We start from the raw sequence: 13,380 nt of genomic DNA on the forward strand, positions 1-13,380 counted from the left end.
ATTTCAGCTTCTCTCAGCTGACAGTTTAGGTATGCTTTTGTTATGAAGAATACCGCACTGCATTTCCTAGTGGGCTGCTCCTGAGATTTAGTGGTTGCCATTCCCTGGTGTAAACTGAAGGATGTACTTTTTCTGTTTTCCTAATGCTTTAATTTATGTCTTGGTCTCCTCGGCTGGTGGAATTTCTAGGCTTGTATTACTTGGACAAATACTAGTGCTGTGGAGATAAGTTAGTGGTGGTGGAATCTTGTGCTTTCTGACATTTTCGGATGATACAACCAATTTGCTTGTGAAGAACAGTACGCTTTGCAAATCGCTTTAGTTTAAGCAATTATTTGTGTGTCTATGTATTCCCTAGAACAGCATATAGCATTGCAAGGATGATAGCAGCAATATTCTGCTGTTTTCAATATTAATCTTTTAGGCAAATTGGTTTTTTTAATGGAACATGACTGTAGAAATAAAAGGAAGAGCCTATTCATAATTCTTACTAAAGTAGCTGTGTGACAAAGTGCCAACAATTGGCTTTCTGCCTGCTGTACCATCAGTGGGGAACAAAATGGATTATTTTCTGAGGTGGGTGTCCTGGGAGTTGAGAAAAGCGTAACAAAGAAAACAAAAGCTTTACTTTGTGGTTTTCTGACCTTTATATAGTCCAAGCTAAGAGGAGGATGCTGAAAAAAAGGCTTGTGTCCTGATGATCTTAATGTCCATGGTTAAGTGCAACTGCTCTTTGACTTCCTGCTCTGTGACCTTTTAATAATTGGCAACCATATGAATTCTGCAGTGTTACAGAAATAGTTCAATAATGGTTGTGTTATAAAAATCCTTTCCTTTTTGTGAGCTTCACTAATGCAGTGAAGGAAGTTGCTAGGTAGCTTAGACTTGGTTTGTAAGTTATTTCTTAAGGGGCAATTTTCAAGTACTTTTTAGTATAGAAGAAGAATACTAAATTTCTCTGACCACCTGATAATTATGAATTATTCATTTTACTCTTATGAAGGATATAAAGCAATAGTTTTTGGTGGTGGTTTTTTTGTTCTCTTTTTAGGTCATCCTCCAGAAACACAGGGTGTAATTTGCCAAATCCTTCTTTTCTTTTTATTAGGATTTTTCATAGGTGTTCTGGCATTCTTATATCAACTAGGACTGTAGGGAAGGAAGATCAGTAATAAAACATTAAAACTTTCTAGGTTGCAAAAATCCAATGTTTGATTCAGTAGGAGGTGACTCGTTGCCAAAATAATTGAGAAGATGTGTATTGGTTTTAGCTACTATATCTGTAAAACTCTTCTAATTTGGCCTTGATCCTGTACTCTGGAGTTTAAAGGTAGAATATTTCCTGTCTTCTGCCATGAAGGCAAGCTCAGAACTTCAGGTTAAGCTGGTCCTTGAAAGAGAGCAAGAGAGGCTGACCAAGTTTCACAGCACTTGCATAAATGTTTCTGTCCAAAACATCTAAGTAGCGCGTGATGCTGTTGAAAATGCCAGTTATGTCAACTGATTTGGAAGGACTCCAGTATACAGGTCAGTGTAGGGAAAGGGATATGGTACACAAGACTGTCTGAGATGATACTGAAAAATCAGATAAGGTCAGGGTTGATGTAACGGTACAGCTCTGCATGACTGTGGGTAACCTAGGTCCGTGTTGGGTTTTGAGCAGCAGTCTTAAAATGCTATTGGAAAAGTGGTACAAGATGCTCTCAGAAGGACATTAGTTTTTCATTCTTCCATGTAAGCCCTTTCCAGCTGACTTTTTCTGTATTAGTTAACTGGTTCAAATACCCCCTTGTTACACATCACAGTAAAGTCATTGTGAAAAACAAAGCATGATCACAGAACCCATGACTGTTTTCCTCTGAAAACTCATGTCTTGGCTCTGTTTCAATAGTTCATTATTATGTAAGTGCCTGAGGGCTTATCTGCTTGCAAGACTCACGTGAATGTTTTGTGCAGTCTAAGGTCATTGTTGACAAGGTACAGTTCCACATTCCTGTTCTTTTAGCAGTAAGTATGATGTGTCCAGTAGTTCTTGTAGTACCACCTGAAATCTTACTACCTTTTGAGAGGCTTTATCCTATGTAGTGATTAAAACTCCCTTTAAACTCGGTGCTCCCTTCTTCGAGATCCTGTTCTGAGGTAACAGAATATTTGAACACTTTCTCATTTCAAGCCAAAGGGACTCCTGAATTGGGTGGTAATCTTAAGTTACGTCTTTGTAATAAATGAACAGTGTTTAAGCATATTATTTGTTACAACATTCAAAGTCACAGGTAACAGTGGTGGTATTTGGGGTTGACCAAAGCATAGTTGCATAATTCCTATCGTAGAATGACTTTTAGTCATACTAATGATGGAGTAATTGAGAATTACTGGCACTTAAAATTAATCACTAGGCAGACATAAAAAGGAAAGGTTTAGAATGTATGCATTACTGCTCCTTGCAGTGGAGACTGCTTCTTCAGGGAATGTGACAGGTAATAGACCTGTATCAGCATATTGTGCTGATAGTGATCCAGTCGCTAAGCAAACATGCAGGATGTGTATGCTAAAACCGCTTTTCTTCAGTGATTGTCCAACCATCTTTATTCGTCTTTGAACTTTTGATTTGATTGTGCTGAAAATCTTGGATCATCTGGTAAGTGGTCTAGAGAATTGGTTATACTAGGAGGCAAGTAGTCTGTTAGTGAAAACCAATTCTGCTTTCTGGTGGCAATATTGAATAAGGAAGCCATGCAACTTGAAGGCTTTAAACTGTTGGGTATAAGACTTTGTATAGAAATATTACCAGCACTTATTGAATATAATGTAATACATGTAGTGTTTTGAGCCAGCTTTTCTGTCTTGTGTACTACTTGCAGTAGGGATGGAGTAGGTTGTATAACTTAAAAACCTTCCCTCCTCCGCTGGAGTGCAATGAATGTCAGTTTGAAGCTGGCATGTGAGTGCTGTACGCTTTACAACTCCGATGACACAAGATCCAAAGATAAACTCAGTCTTCATTTAGTGAAATTTTTAGGCTCTAAAAACATGCTATGAAGTGAAGCAGAGAAAATGGAAATGGATTACAGGAAAAGTCTTCTGCATTCCTTACTGTTTTCATGCTGTAATATTTATGTTATAGAGATCTCTCCCAAGCTCTGATTTCAAACTCCCATGTGGACCAAAAGCAACATTGTATATGGCTTGACAAAAGTCCTTTCTGACTAACTTTAAGTGACCTGAGGCAGATTAACATTCAGATTAATGTACTTGACAGTAATAAATCAGTTTTAACAAGTACTGAGGCAGAGATTTGTTTGGCAGAGAGTTTGAATAAATGGTATCTGGAGTTACACTGAACATTTTATGGAGAATGATGTAACTGAAATAGTTAAAAAAATTCCTGCTTTCCTTGGTTTTGGGCTGATGCGTCTTTATACAATTTAGATGTAGCAATGTGGAGTTTTATTTAGGTCAAAGTTGTTATCTTGGTGAGCAAACCTACAAAAATCAAAGGATTCTAATTTAAATGGAATGCATGCATTTTGTCATTCACTGTAAATGTTTAATAGCTGCTGTATAGCACCCATACTCTAAGGATTCCCCCCCTGCCCAGTCTGTGTATATTTATTATCTAGTTTTAAGCTAACTTGGAGAAACAGCCTTCATGTTGATTTCACATCCTTCTTATAGGAATCTTGGACTGTAACCTTCCCAAGCTTGAATACAAACGTCAAGAACCAGTGACAAGTTTGAGGTGAGAGAAACTGATCTATGCTTCCTCATAGGTAGCACAGCTATTTGTCAGAGAGCAGAAACAAATTATAGATTAGGAGTACTGGGTGGTTTTGGGAAGTGTATTTTAGTGGTTAAAATAACTGCTGTGTGTTACTCCACAGGGAAGGTACAAGATCTGTTTGTTTTGTTGTTCTAAGTTGTATTTCTCAGGACTGAGGCTTACAAGAAATTTGTATGTTTCTGAAACAAGGTGACACTTAATGTGACAAGCTTAGCTTCCAAATTGGAGTTGATAGTTGAAGTGAGTGCTAGGTACATGTGTAGAGTATAAACCAGTCAGAGACAGGACTTGAACTAGTCATTCTTTTCCCCTTCAGGAGGGAGACTAGCAGTGTGTCAGGTATTTCGTAGGGTTGGTTTTTTGGGTGGGGTGGGTTTTTTGTTGTTGGTCTCCCCCCACCCCCCACCCCCCCTGGTTTGTATCATGTTTGGGGTTTTTCCTTGTGTTTTTTGCTCGTTTGTTTTTGTTTTTTTCTTTTTCTTTAGTTTTTCCTTACACCTTTGCTCTTACTGTTCTGACTTTGGCAATGGAAATCAATGACATCAAATTGCTGTGTGACAGTTTAAACACTATTCATGGAAGAAGGTAAAAATCATAGTCAGTGGTTAACAGATATTATTTGATCTGTATGTAAGAATCAAAATTGGGGCACACTGAGTGTTTTGGTTTCCTTGAATCTCTGAAAAAAGGTGAGTCATTCCATTGAAACTTGGAATTCCAGAATAGCTATAACATAAACCAAGCTGGGTCAAACTAGAGTCCCTCTAGCTCAGGATCCTACCTTCACTGGGGAGCTGCTGCTTAAGCTTCTGCCCCATGAGACTCTCTGACTACCCTCTTGTGTGTAACCCAAGTAGGCTGCATGATATCTACCCAGTCTGCCTCCAAGCCATGCCACAGAAGCATCTTTACATTCTTGTGCTCCACTTGCTCAGTTTTCTTGCCCTTGTGTCCCACCCATGCACAAAGCGACAAGAGTTCCTGCCTGAAGTAGAGAGACTAAGAAGCTTTGGGCTGGCTTGAGCTCAGCAGATTCTGTGTTTCATTGGGGATAAGTTGATGGATAGTGTGAGAGTTGTGCTATGGGTGTGTTCCCAGTATGGTTCACTTGATGTGACCCCTGCTGCAGGATGAAATCCTGACATGTGTATGCCAAACATGCCAGGTTGCAGCACCTCTTACTGAGGTTTTGACTGGGCTTTGTCCCTAACCTTTCTATTTATACCCTTCAAGTCTGAAGCCCAGCCAAGTTGCAGGACCACCTACTGGTCTCAGCCAAGCTGGCCATTCAGGGAAGAAGGAACAAACTTGGCAAATAAGATTCTGGCAGCTATAGGGTTTTTCTGTTCCCTTGTCCTCTTGCATAAGTCGCTGGCCAGAGCGTCTCAGGGTAGTGCCTGCTGACTTCTTGGATGCCTTTGGGGAGTTACTGGCATTGTTAGGGTGCTTAGCCTGGTGTCCCTGAGAAATTTTCTATTTTGGTGCTCATCCTTTCTTCTGTGGGGTTTTTAATTTTCTGTCTCATAATCATTTGACTTCTTCCCTGTTTTGTTTTTATTCACTAGGCCCCTTGCTGTCCTTCCTCAGAGAGGACTCTAAGGTTTTAGTAAGGATGCTCATACCCTAAGGAAGAAAATAGCTTTTAAGCATGAATACACAAGCAATATGATAGACATGCACTGGTATTTAGGGGCTTCTAGAGCTAGGGGTGGCTTCATGTGCTTAACAACCTTTGGATTTAGCTTGTGTGTTTGTTCAGTTTCCCTGTGAATCCTCATCCTCTAGCAAGGAGTTCCAAGGTTTACCTATTTGCTGTGTCAAGAGCAACTTCTTTTTGTGTTTGAGGTCACTATCTGCTAACTCTGTGACCTTCCCTTGGCTGACAGGCAGTGCTTGGTATTTTCACTTTTTCTTGTTGTTTTGGGTGGTGGTGCTGTTGTTGCAGACACGAAGACTGGGAAACCTTGTGCTGTGTTGAAATCTTACTGCAATTTTGAGTGGTCAGCTCTGGTTTTAAATAAAACTTTCTTTGCTATTGCAAAGCAAATCCTTTCTCAAATGATTTACTAAAATGTGTAAAATGCGATGTAAAACATCTGAACTATTACTGATTAACTAGCACATGATAAAAATAGATACCAGATTTTGTATTTCATAAATGCAAGGCTTGTGTCACTTCGTACTCTTGTTTCCTTAGCTACAGCTGCTTGCTTGTCTACATAGGTCAGGGCTTGCCTGGTTATCTGGGCAGGTCATCCTCCAAGATTTTACTTCTGTTCTCTTTAACATACTGAATTCACAACACTGATTATTGACTTTTCTTAGGACTTAACAAATCTGTCAGTGTCTACTTTTTTTTCGACAGCATGCATGCCACTACTGTGCTGTCAATACTGGAAGAACCTTTCATGCTTTTCATAATAGTATACCTGGGGATTTTGGAAGTGGATAAGGCAGTGTTTATGCTCTGTTTACACCTGACCCCTGTACAGAGTTCTCAGCTAGTCTTCCAAGTATATCTTTGGCATACAGATTAGTGGTTGGCTCCTATGTGTAGCAGTCAGTCTCTAATGAGAAGCTTGGCCTGCATTTTCTCAGTATTGATGATAGCTGTCTGTCTGTGCATGTCAGATGAATCTGAAGAGCTGTGTTGCGTCTCGGTCACAGCCATGGACATGGTAGTTACTTTGCATCAAAATTATACTCGATAGCTTATTTTTCTTACAGAAAGAGAACAAACTTATACTAGAATTAAATCCCTTATTTGTTAACTCCATTGACAGTAAGTGTTGTCAGAATAAGGTATTTTTTTCTTCTTTCCAGGATAGTTTATCTGAATAGTTCTACATGTATTAACAACCCTTACGGATGCAGTTGGGCTAGAGTAAGAGCACCTTCAGTGAGTATTTGAAAACTAGGACAAATAATTATTCAGGAGTTTGCTGACCCAGTTCTTCCTCTCTGCTCATGTTCCTCCTGCCTGGGCCCTTGTCCAGGAAGTCAACCCAAATTCCTACCCTTCCTACTCTTAAGACCATGGATGCTTATCAACTTGGCCATGCTTCCTTCGTGTTCTTAACGTTTCTTAAAGAAATCGAGTGTCTTCTATGATGTCTAGAACGTCTTTATGCAAACAGAAAGTACAGATAGTGACTGCTTAGCTTGCTGGTTTTTGTCTTCAGGTGCTGTCGTAGGAGCATATATACATGTATGAAAGGCCCTTTAGTACAAAACAACATTTACTCGGTCACCCTGGCACAAAGAGTTGCCTCTGGGGAAAGAATGTTTCAAGTTCACATGGTCCATTTGGTTGCTTTGCCTGGGGCTGTTTCAGGCTTTGTTATTATATTGTAATTTTCCTGTAACACTTTAAAGACTAACAGTGCTCTTCAGAGTTGCGAAATGGGAGAAGGAATGGAGGACTCCATCCATGTTGTTACATTCTTCATGGGCAAAGAGGAAGGACCCCTTGTGCATGTATCTGTGTGTATATAAAAATAACGTGTGTAAGTAAAGCCAAGAATTTATTGTTAGTATAATGGAAATCTTAACAGTCTGACTCAAGAATCATTAGTCTAGATTAATTCTTAAAGAAAACTTAAGAAGAATATTGCAGTTAGAGTACATATATACAGGAAAATGTTGCCAAATGCAGCTTTTTGGTTTCTGTCCCTTCTGGAGTTACTTTCACCCTTCCATTGCTGCTCTGGGTCTTTCAGTCAGCAGCTTTGGACTGCTGGAAGGATAATGGGAGGTCGTCAGCCTTGGGAGTCATTTGTTGGGGGGGAATATGATGTTGATGTTGCCTGTTTCTTCTTCCTTCCTCTAGGATCCACTTGTAGTTTTTTTGTATGTTTGTGAACATGCTTTTACACCTCTTTTTCTTTCTTCACTGGTCTACAGCTCCAGGTTATGTCTGAATTTTCTATATATGCTGCCCTTTATGTAGTTAGTCTCTATTTCTTTGTTATCCCTAAAGCCAGGTTTGTCCAGCTCCTTTTAACTGACCATTAGTTGTTTATAGCCACGGGGTCTCTGGTGGCAAGACTGTGCCCCATCTCTTATCCCACACATGTACTCCACTGCACCGCATCCTGTCTCTCCAGGTCTCAGGGTCTCTGTTGTCATATTAGGCCCTTATTTCCTGACATCACTGTAAATACCTCTTTCTGTGGAGGGTAACTGGAGTTAATATCACACCAAGGTAAACAAAAGTAAAATAAATTAGCCCTAGACATCTAGTCAGTTAGAGAAGTTGCTGTCACAAGCTAAACTGAGAAAAAAGGCTGGTCAAAAAAGTTCAGACAGAGCAAGCCTGACATGCCTTGGTCTTAAGGCCTTTGTGGCTCAATATGGAGCTTATGGCCTGCTGGTAGTGCTGCATTACAGGGCTATATGATTATGAATCCCCCTGTTCAATGTCTGCAAATTGCTGCCTGTCACTCACAAGGCCAGGAAGGGTGTCGCAAACCCTCTTATGACTCCAGGCTCCCAGGCAGGACCGAGCAAAGGATCCTGGAGGCATCCTCACTTTTCTGTCTTCTCCTGCCTTGTGATGACCTGTGTAGGTCTGAGGGTAGCCAGTAGTGCTTTATTGTGTTATATAGCCATCATTACTTAGTGTAAGTGCTTCACATAATAGTCTTGTGTTTTCTTTTATGAATTTTATAATGACAGTAAATGCTGTATTCTGTGCATGATAAAGGCAACCTGGATGTCTAACTCCAACCTTTTCCATTTTATATGAAATTATGGTTTTATTTCTGTTTTGTAATAAGGTTTTTTGAAAGTGTAAATATTGTGTCTATTTCCTCTGAGGAATTTCCTGCTTAATCTCCTGTTGTCACTATCTTCTGTTGTGAGTTATCTACTATAAATAATTTGACATAACAAAATAATCTTTATTTTCCTTTAATGGTGCTGATTGGCTGTAACATTGGATGAATGACAGTCCTCATTTTACTAAACAAGTAGTGTAGCTCTGTTATCAAAGGGTGGATTGCAATTATGTGCTTCAAAGTAGGGACAGTATATTTTTCACTGAAAGTATGTAGAAGTGAAGCAAGGTGGTAGTCTTTGTTTTTGTACAGCTGCTCCAGGCATTGAAGCATTTTCTTGAGTTGTAAAAGAACTCACATCAGTTTCTAGAGAGATTCAAACCCATGCATCCTAGGAGGAGAGTGTTGTACCTGCCAGGGTAGAGGAATGTTTGCTCTCTGGATTGCTGCTGTTGGTCTTGGTGCCATTTACATTCTCATGCAAGGATCCTCTGTGTAGAGGGGTTAAATGAATGTAACTTCAGTTTAGTAGTCTAGCTCTGGATTTTACTGCCTGCTCCAAAGACTTTGGTTTCTTCATCTTCACCCAACAGTTCTGTGAATTGGATGTCCCTGAGGTGGTATTTAAAAGGAGGTATTATAAATTTTCACTTAAGAGGAAAGTAATGTCTGATTTCAGTCTTTCACTTCTAGACAATCTGTGATCCAACGTGTTACTAACAAAACCAACTACATCTTTTTGTTGTTGGCAACCGTGAAGTAAGTTGGTGTGAGTTAGTAACATGCCATAGAAATTAAATCATAAAAGAGCACAAAGATGGAACGTTTCTCTCTTGGAGAAATGGAGCCATTTAATGAAAAAAATGAACCAAAAGCAAGTTTTCCAGGTCTGGGCTGTGGATCTTTGCGGAAAGCGATGTGAAAAGAACTTGAACTTCAGTTCCCCATTTTCTACTGCTTTTGTAGCAGTTCTCTTGGTTTGGTTTATTAAAGAGTAAAACTAATTTACAGCAGTCATCCAGTCTGTAACAACCGGATGTTGTGCACTGGGGGTGGGCCAACCTCTGGCATAACACTTAACCCAGTTACAAAACTGGGGTGCAATTTGCAGTACAAATTGGACAAATGTTGTAACAATGTAATGAGATCCTCTGAAATGGAAGCATTTCATTAATGTAGGCAGGCTGCAGGCTTGTTCTCTTTCTTTGGATCCAAATGCATCAGAATGTGCTTCATTGTTTGCCTCTGCAGCCTGCTGTGAAATATGTTAGGTTGAAGTGTCCAGTCACTGTTTACAAGTTACAAAGACAGCTTTTTGGCCACTGACCCTCTGCAGGAGTCTAATCTTTGTTTTGTAGAGGTCTCTTTATCTAGGGAAGTTACATCTAAGACAAGAGGTGCTGGATTGCTTCTTCATTGTTCCTCATTGTTAAAGATGACCTCCAAAGAATTTTTACAGCCTGATTCGTAGTTTTCATGTAAGGTACACTGAGAAAACAAGGTTTTCTGTGATTTTTCCTCTTTGCCCTGTTCATATATACCCTTGTTTGCTTTGTTTTTGACTGTAGTTTTGGAGAATATTTGGAATGTTGTTGTGGATGTTTAACTCCTTGGTTGAAAAAGACAGCTCAATCATTGAAAGACTCCAAGAAGAAAAAAAAAGGATAAAAATCCCTTATTTCAAGTTATACTCTTGAATCTTTCAATATTACTGTTTTGTTAACTTTTTAGCTGTGGCCTTTTAACGTAGGGGCAATTCACAAATCTACTTAAAATGTATGGATCTCTTATCTCTTCTGCTATGCTTTATGCATAAAGAAACAAGCAGTCACCCACTGGATACCCCATACAGTTAATAAGTGACCCAGCATGGGTTAGCTAGACCACATGTATGGGTGACACTCAACAGCAGTCTTAACTCAGGTGACACAGTGCTTGCTGCCTGACTTCCTCTTCCTCTTTCCCTCAACCAAGCTGTATACACCTGCCTTGTGTTGGCACTGGTGCTTGCCTAATTTCCCCAGGAAATGAACCAGGGTGCCACATAGGCAGAAAGTAAAAGACGACTGCCTCCCCCCAAAAAAACCCCAAAGCACAAAACCCAACACCTTGCCAACAGCTCACTGTTGATGAACTCAGTTGAGCATCAGTACAGGTGCTAGAGAGTAAGGGAACCAGACAGGTGATAGGATGATGCCAGTGTCACCTAAGGATAATTTAAGCTTTTGTGTGATGTTACTGAATACTGTTGGTGTTACTATACCATTTGGGAGGGACTACTTGTGACAGAACCTCCCTACCAGAAGATAGTAGTAGAAATACAGTGTGCTAAGAAAGCTACATTTTGTTCAGTATATCTTATTTCAGCCAAGGTAGCCAGAATCAGCTCTTTTATAGGCAAAAAAAATCCCCTCCATCACCCTATATAAACTGTGTTCTTATCATGAACAATCTGCCCATGGATTGTACTGGAAGTTGCTTTGCCATTTGTGCTAATGGTTCTGGAAATGGAGAGGTGCCTATTTTGTTACTAAGGCCTGGTCTAAACAACTTTGGTTTTGGTAAAGTCATTCAGCCTGTAGGTAGTTTACTGTTCAATTAGCTTTGCCATTCTACGGGCATGGATGTAGCTAACCAGCTAGTGATGCTGTTGTGGCTGTGATGGTACATGGCCACAGGCAAGGCAAAGTTTCTACATTGAGATAGTGTCTCTTACAAGACTTTTCAGGCACTCAAGCCCTTCATTAAACATTAATGAATGTTCTGAGAAACAATATAGCCTGAAATTTTCATGATGATCTTTTGTTATTTTGATAACTAAACTCTATTGGGGAGAATGAGCTGATCTTATGAAGATTTGTTCTGTGTGTACACGTTGCTTATGCTAGTTTAATGGATGCTTTGAAGAGGGTTAGTAAGGAAAGAGCATACAGCAGATGCCATTGCCTTCCTGAACAGGAAAGTTTCTATCAGAAAGGCTGTTGGATCAATAAGAGAGGAACGGGAGGGGATGCAATTTTTATTCTTCTTCCAAATACCAGCTACAGACAGAATTTTTATTCTTCTTCCAAATATCAGCTACAGACAGAATGAAATACCTTTGAAGGGATCATTCTTCTGCTGCTTATAGGAGGAACATACTGAAAAGGGTGGAATGCTGGAGAGATTGCTTTGCTTAAGGGTAGTGGGAGGTAGTCTGACCATCCGGGACTCTGTTTTATCCTAAAAAGGAAGTGACAGATCTCTTAAATTTAACTACAAACCCTACCCTTAGTGTGCTTTCTTTGTTTTGCTACCATGTGGCATTGTTTAGCTTAGGGAGAAAACCAGTCCTCATGCCAGGTGAATTCTGAGAGGTTAGAAGGGCTGTATCGCTTATCCTGGGGAATATCCAGGAAGATCATACAAAGAATAGTAGCATCATCCTGTGGTGCTTAAGTTTGTGTAACTACTCTCTACTTGTCATCTTGAGGAGTGAAGCAGTGTCCTAAATATGCTGTAAGTGTGGATGTTGACTCCTCTGACATTGCACAATTGCTGTGAACTGCTGAAATAGTATTGCCTTCTGATTCTGTTTTCAGAAAGATGAGTGTTTGCCTACAGCTTGAAACTGGTGCTGACTCTCCTTGCTGTGGGGTTGACTTCTGAACTGTGGTGGAGTGAGCAGCTGGGAGTGATGACCACTTAGGCTATTGTAGGTTGTGTGGTGGCAGCAGCATATTAAGTCGACTAATGGAGTACTACATTTTGTGTTATAGGCTGTGTTTAGAACTATGACAGTATTAAACTGGTAAGTCCTTTCTAAAAGCTGACTTAGCCTTTAGAAGTTTTCTGTATTGAAAAAAAACCACCCAACAAACCAAACTCTGTAGATGCTTTTCTCAGCTGATTTTAAACACAGCAGGAACACACTGATTAATCTAGATACTGATACTATGCTTATTATATATGCAATCATTAAGTAGATTTACAGTTGTACATGGCAATTTCTTCTTTAAATGGAAGCCAGTTTTAATGAAAGCTTTTAGTTTGTGCATGCTACAAAAGGACTTTTATATAAAAGGCTTATAATCTCAGTGAAACACAAAACAATCTCTTCCAAGACCTCAAGTGTTCTATAGCTTTCCATTTTCTAGTTTTTGTTTTCATGAACTGCCTAGTCTTAGAGACAGAATGGGGCAGTAAGTCTCTTCACAATGTTTCAACTATTGTCTTCTGGCTAGATGCTACTGACCATACTTAGACTTCTTATTTTCTTAGGAAAAGGTCATCCTAGTCATTCAAACCCTTCACTGAACTGTGGAGTCATAGAAACTTTATAATAGAAATTAAAGACCATCTATGCCTTTCCTGTTCATTACCTCAAACTGCTTTCTTTCACTTGTGAACAAATAGTTTTGACTCTTAGCACTTTTCTGTTGGCAGCTCCATGCTGCATTCGGGCACATGTTTTTGGCTTTTGTAGTACATTTTTAAAAAGGACTAAAAACCAGTAGCAATGCTTTTGGACTATTTTTTTGCTTGCGTACCTGTGCATGCTCAGTAAGGACAAGCATATTTAGCACTTAAAAGATCCTGCACGAAGGACAACATGGAAACATCTTAGTTCATTGAGCAATTCCACTGTAATTTCAAGAAATGAATTCTATTTATGCAGAGGAAAAGTTCAACTCTACTGCTGAATGCAAATCTCACTTGCTGGAGGTGAAATGCGTCTTTTATTTTTAACCTTAGTGATTGCTTGGCAGCTAGTGCTAGTGAAGTAAATCTTCAAGACCTTATTAAAGAAGTGTCTTGGCATTCTTGTACCTTCTTGTATTA

The 13,380-nt window shown here is 39.6% G+C and overlaps 1 protein-coding gene across 1 annotated transcript in view; it reads left to right on the top strand.

Annotated features, from left to right (window-relative positions):
- The window catches only part of ADIPOR2 (adiponectin receptor 2), a 37,081-nt gene continuing 23,701 nt past the window's right edge, over nucleotides 1-13,380 (top strand). Inside the window, exons 1-2 of the mRNA XM_009821503.2 lie at nucleotides 1-29; nucleotides 3,676-3,739. The gene's annotated coding sequence lies outside the window, so the exon portion shown is untranslated. The remainder of the gene's footprint in view (nucleotides 30-3,675; nucleotides 3,740-13,380) is intronic.

This window comes from Gavia stellata, chromosome 4 (genome assembly GCF_030936135.1).
Source record: "Gavia stellata isolate bGavSte3 chromosome 4, bGavSte3.hap2, whole genome shotgun sequence".
Taxonomy (NCBI): Eukaryota; Metazoa; Chordata; class Aves; order Gaviiformes; family Gaviidae; genus Gavia; species Gavia stellata.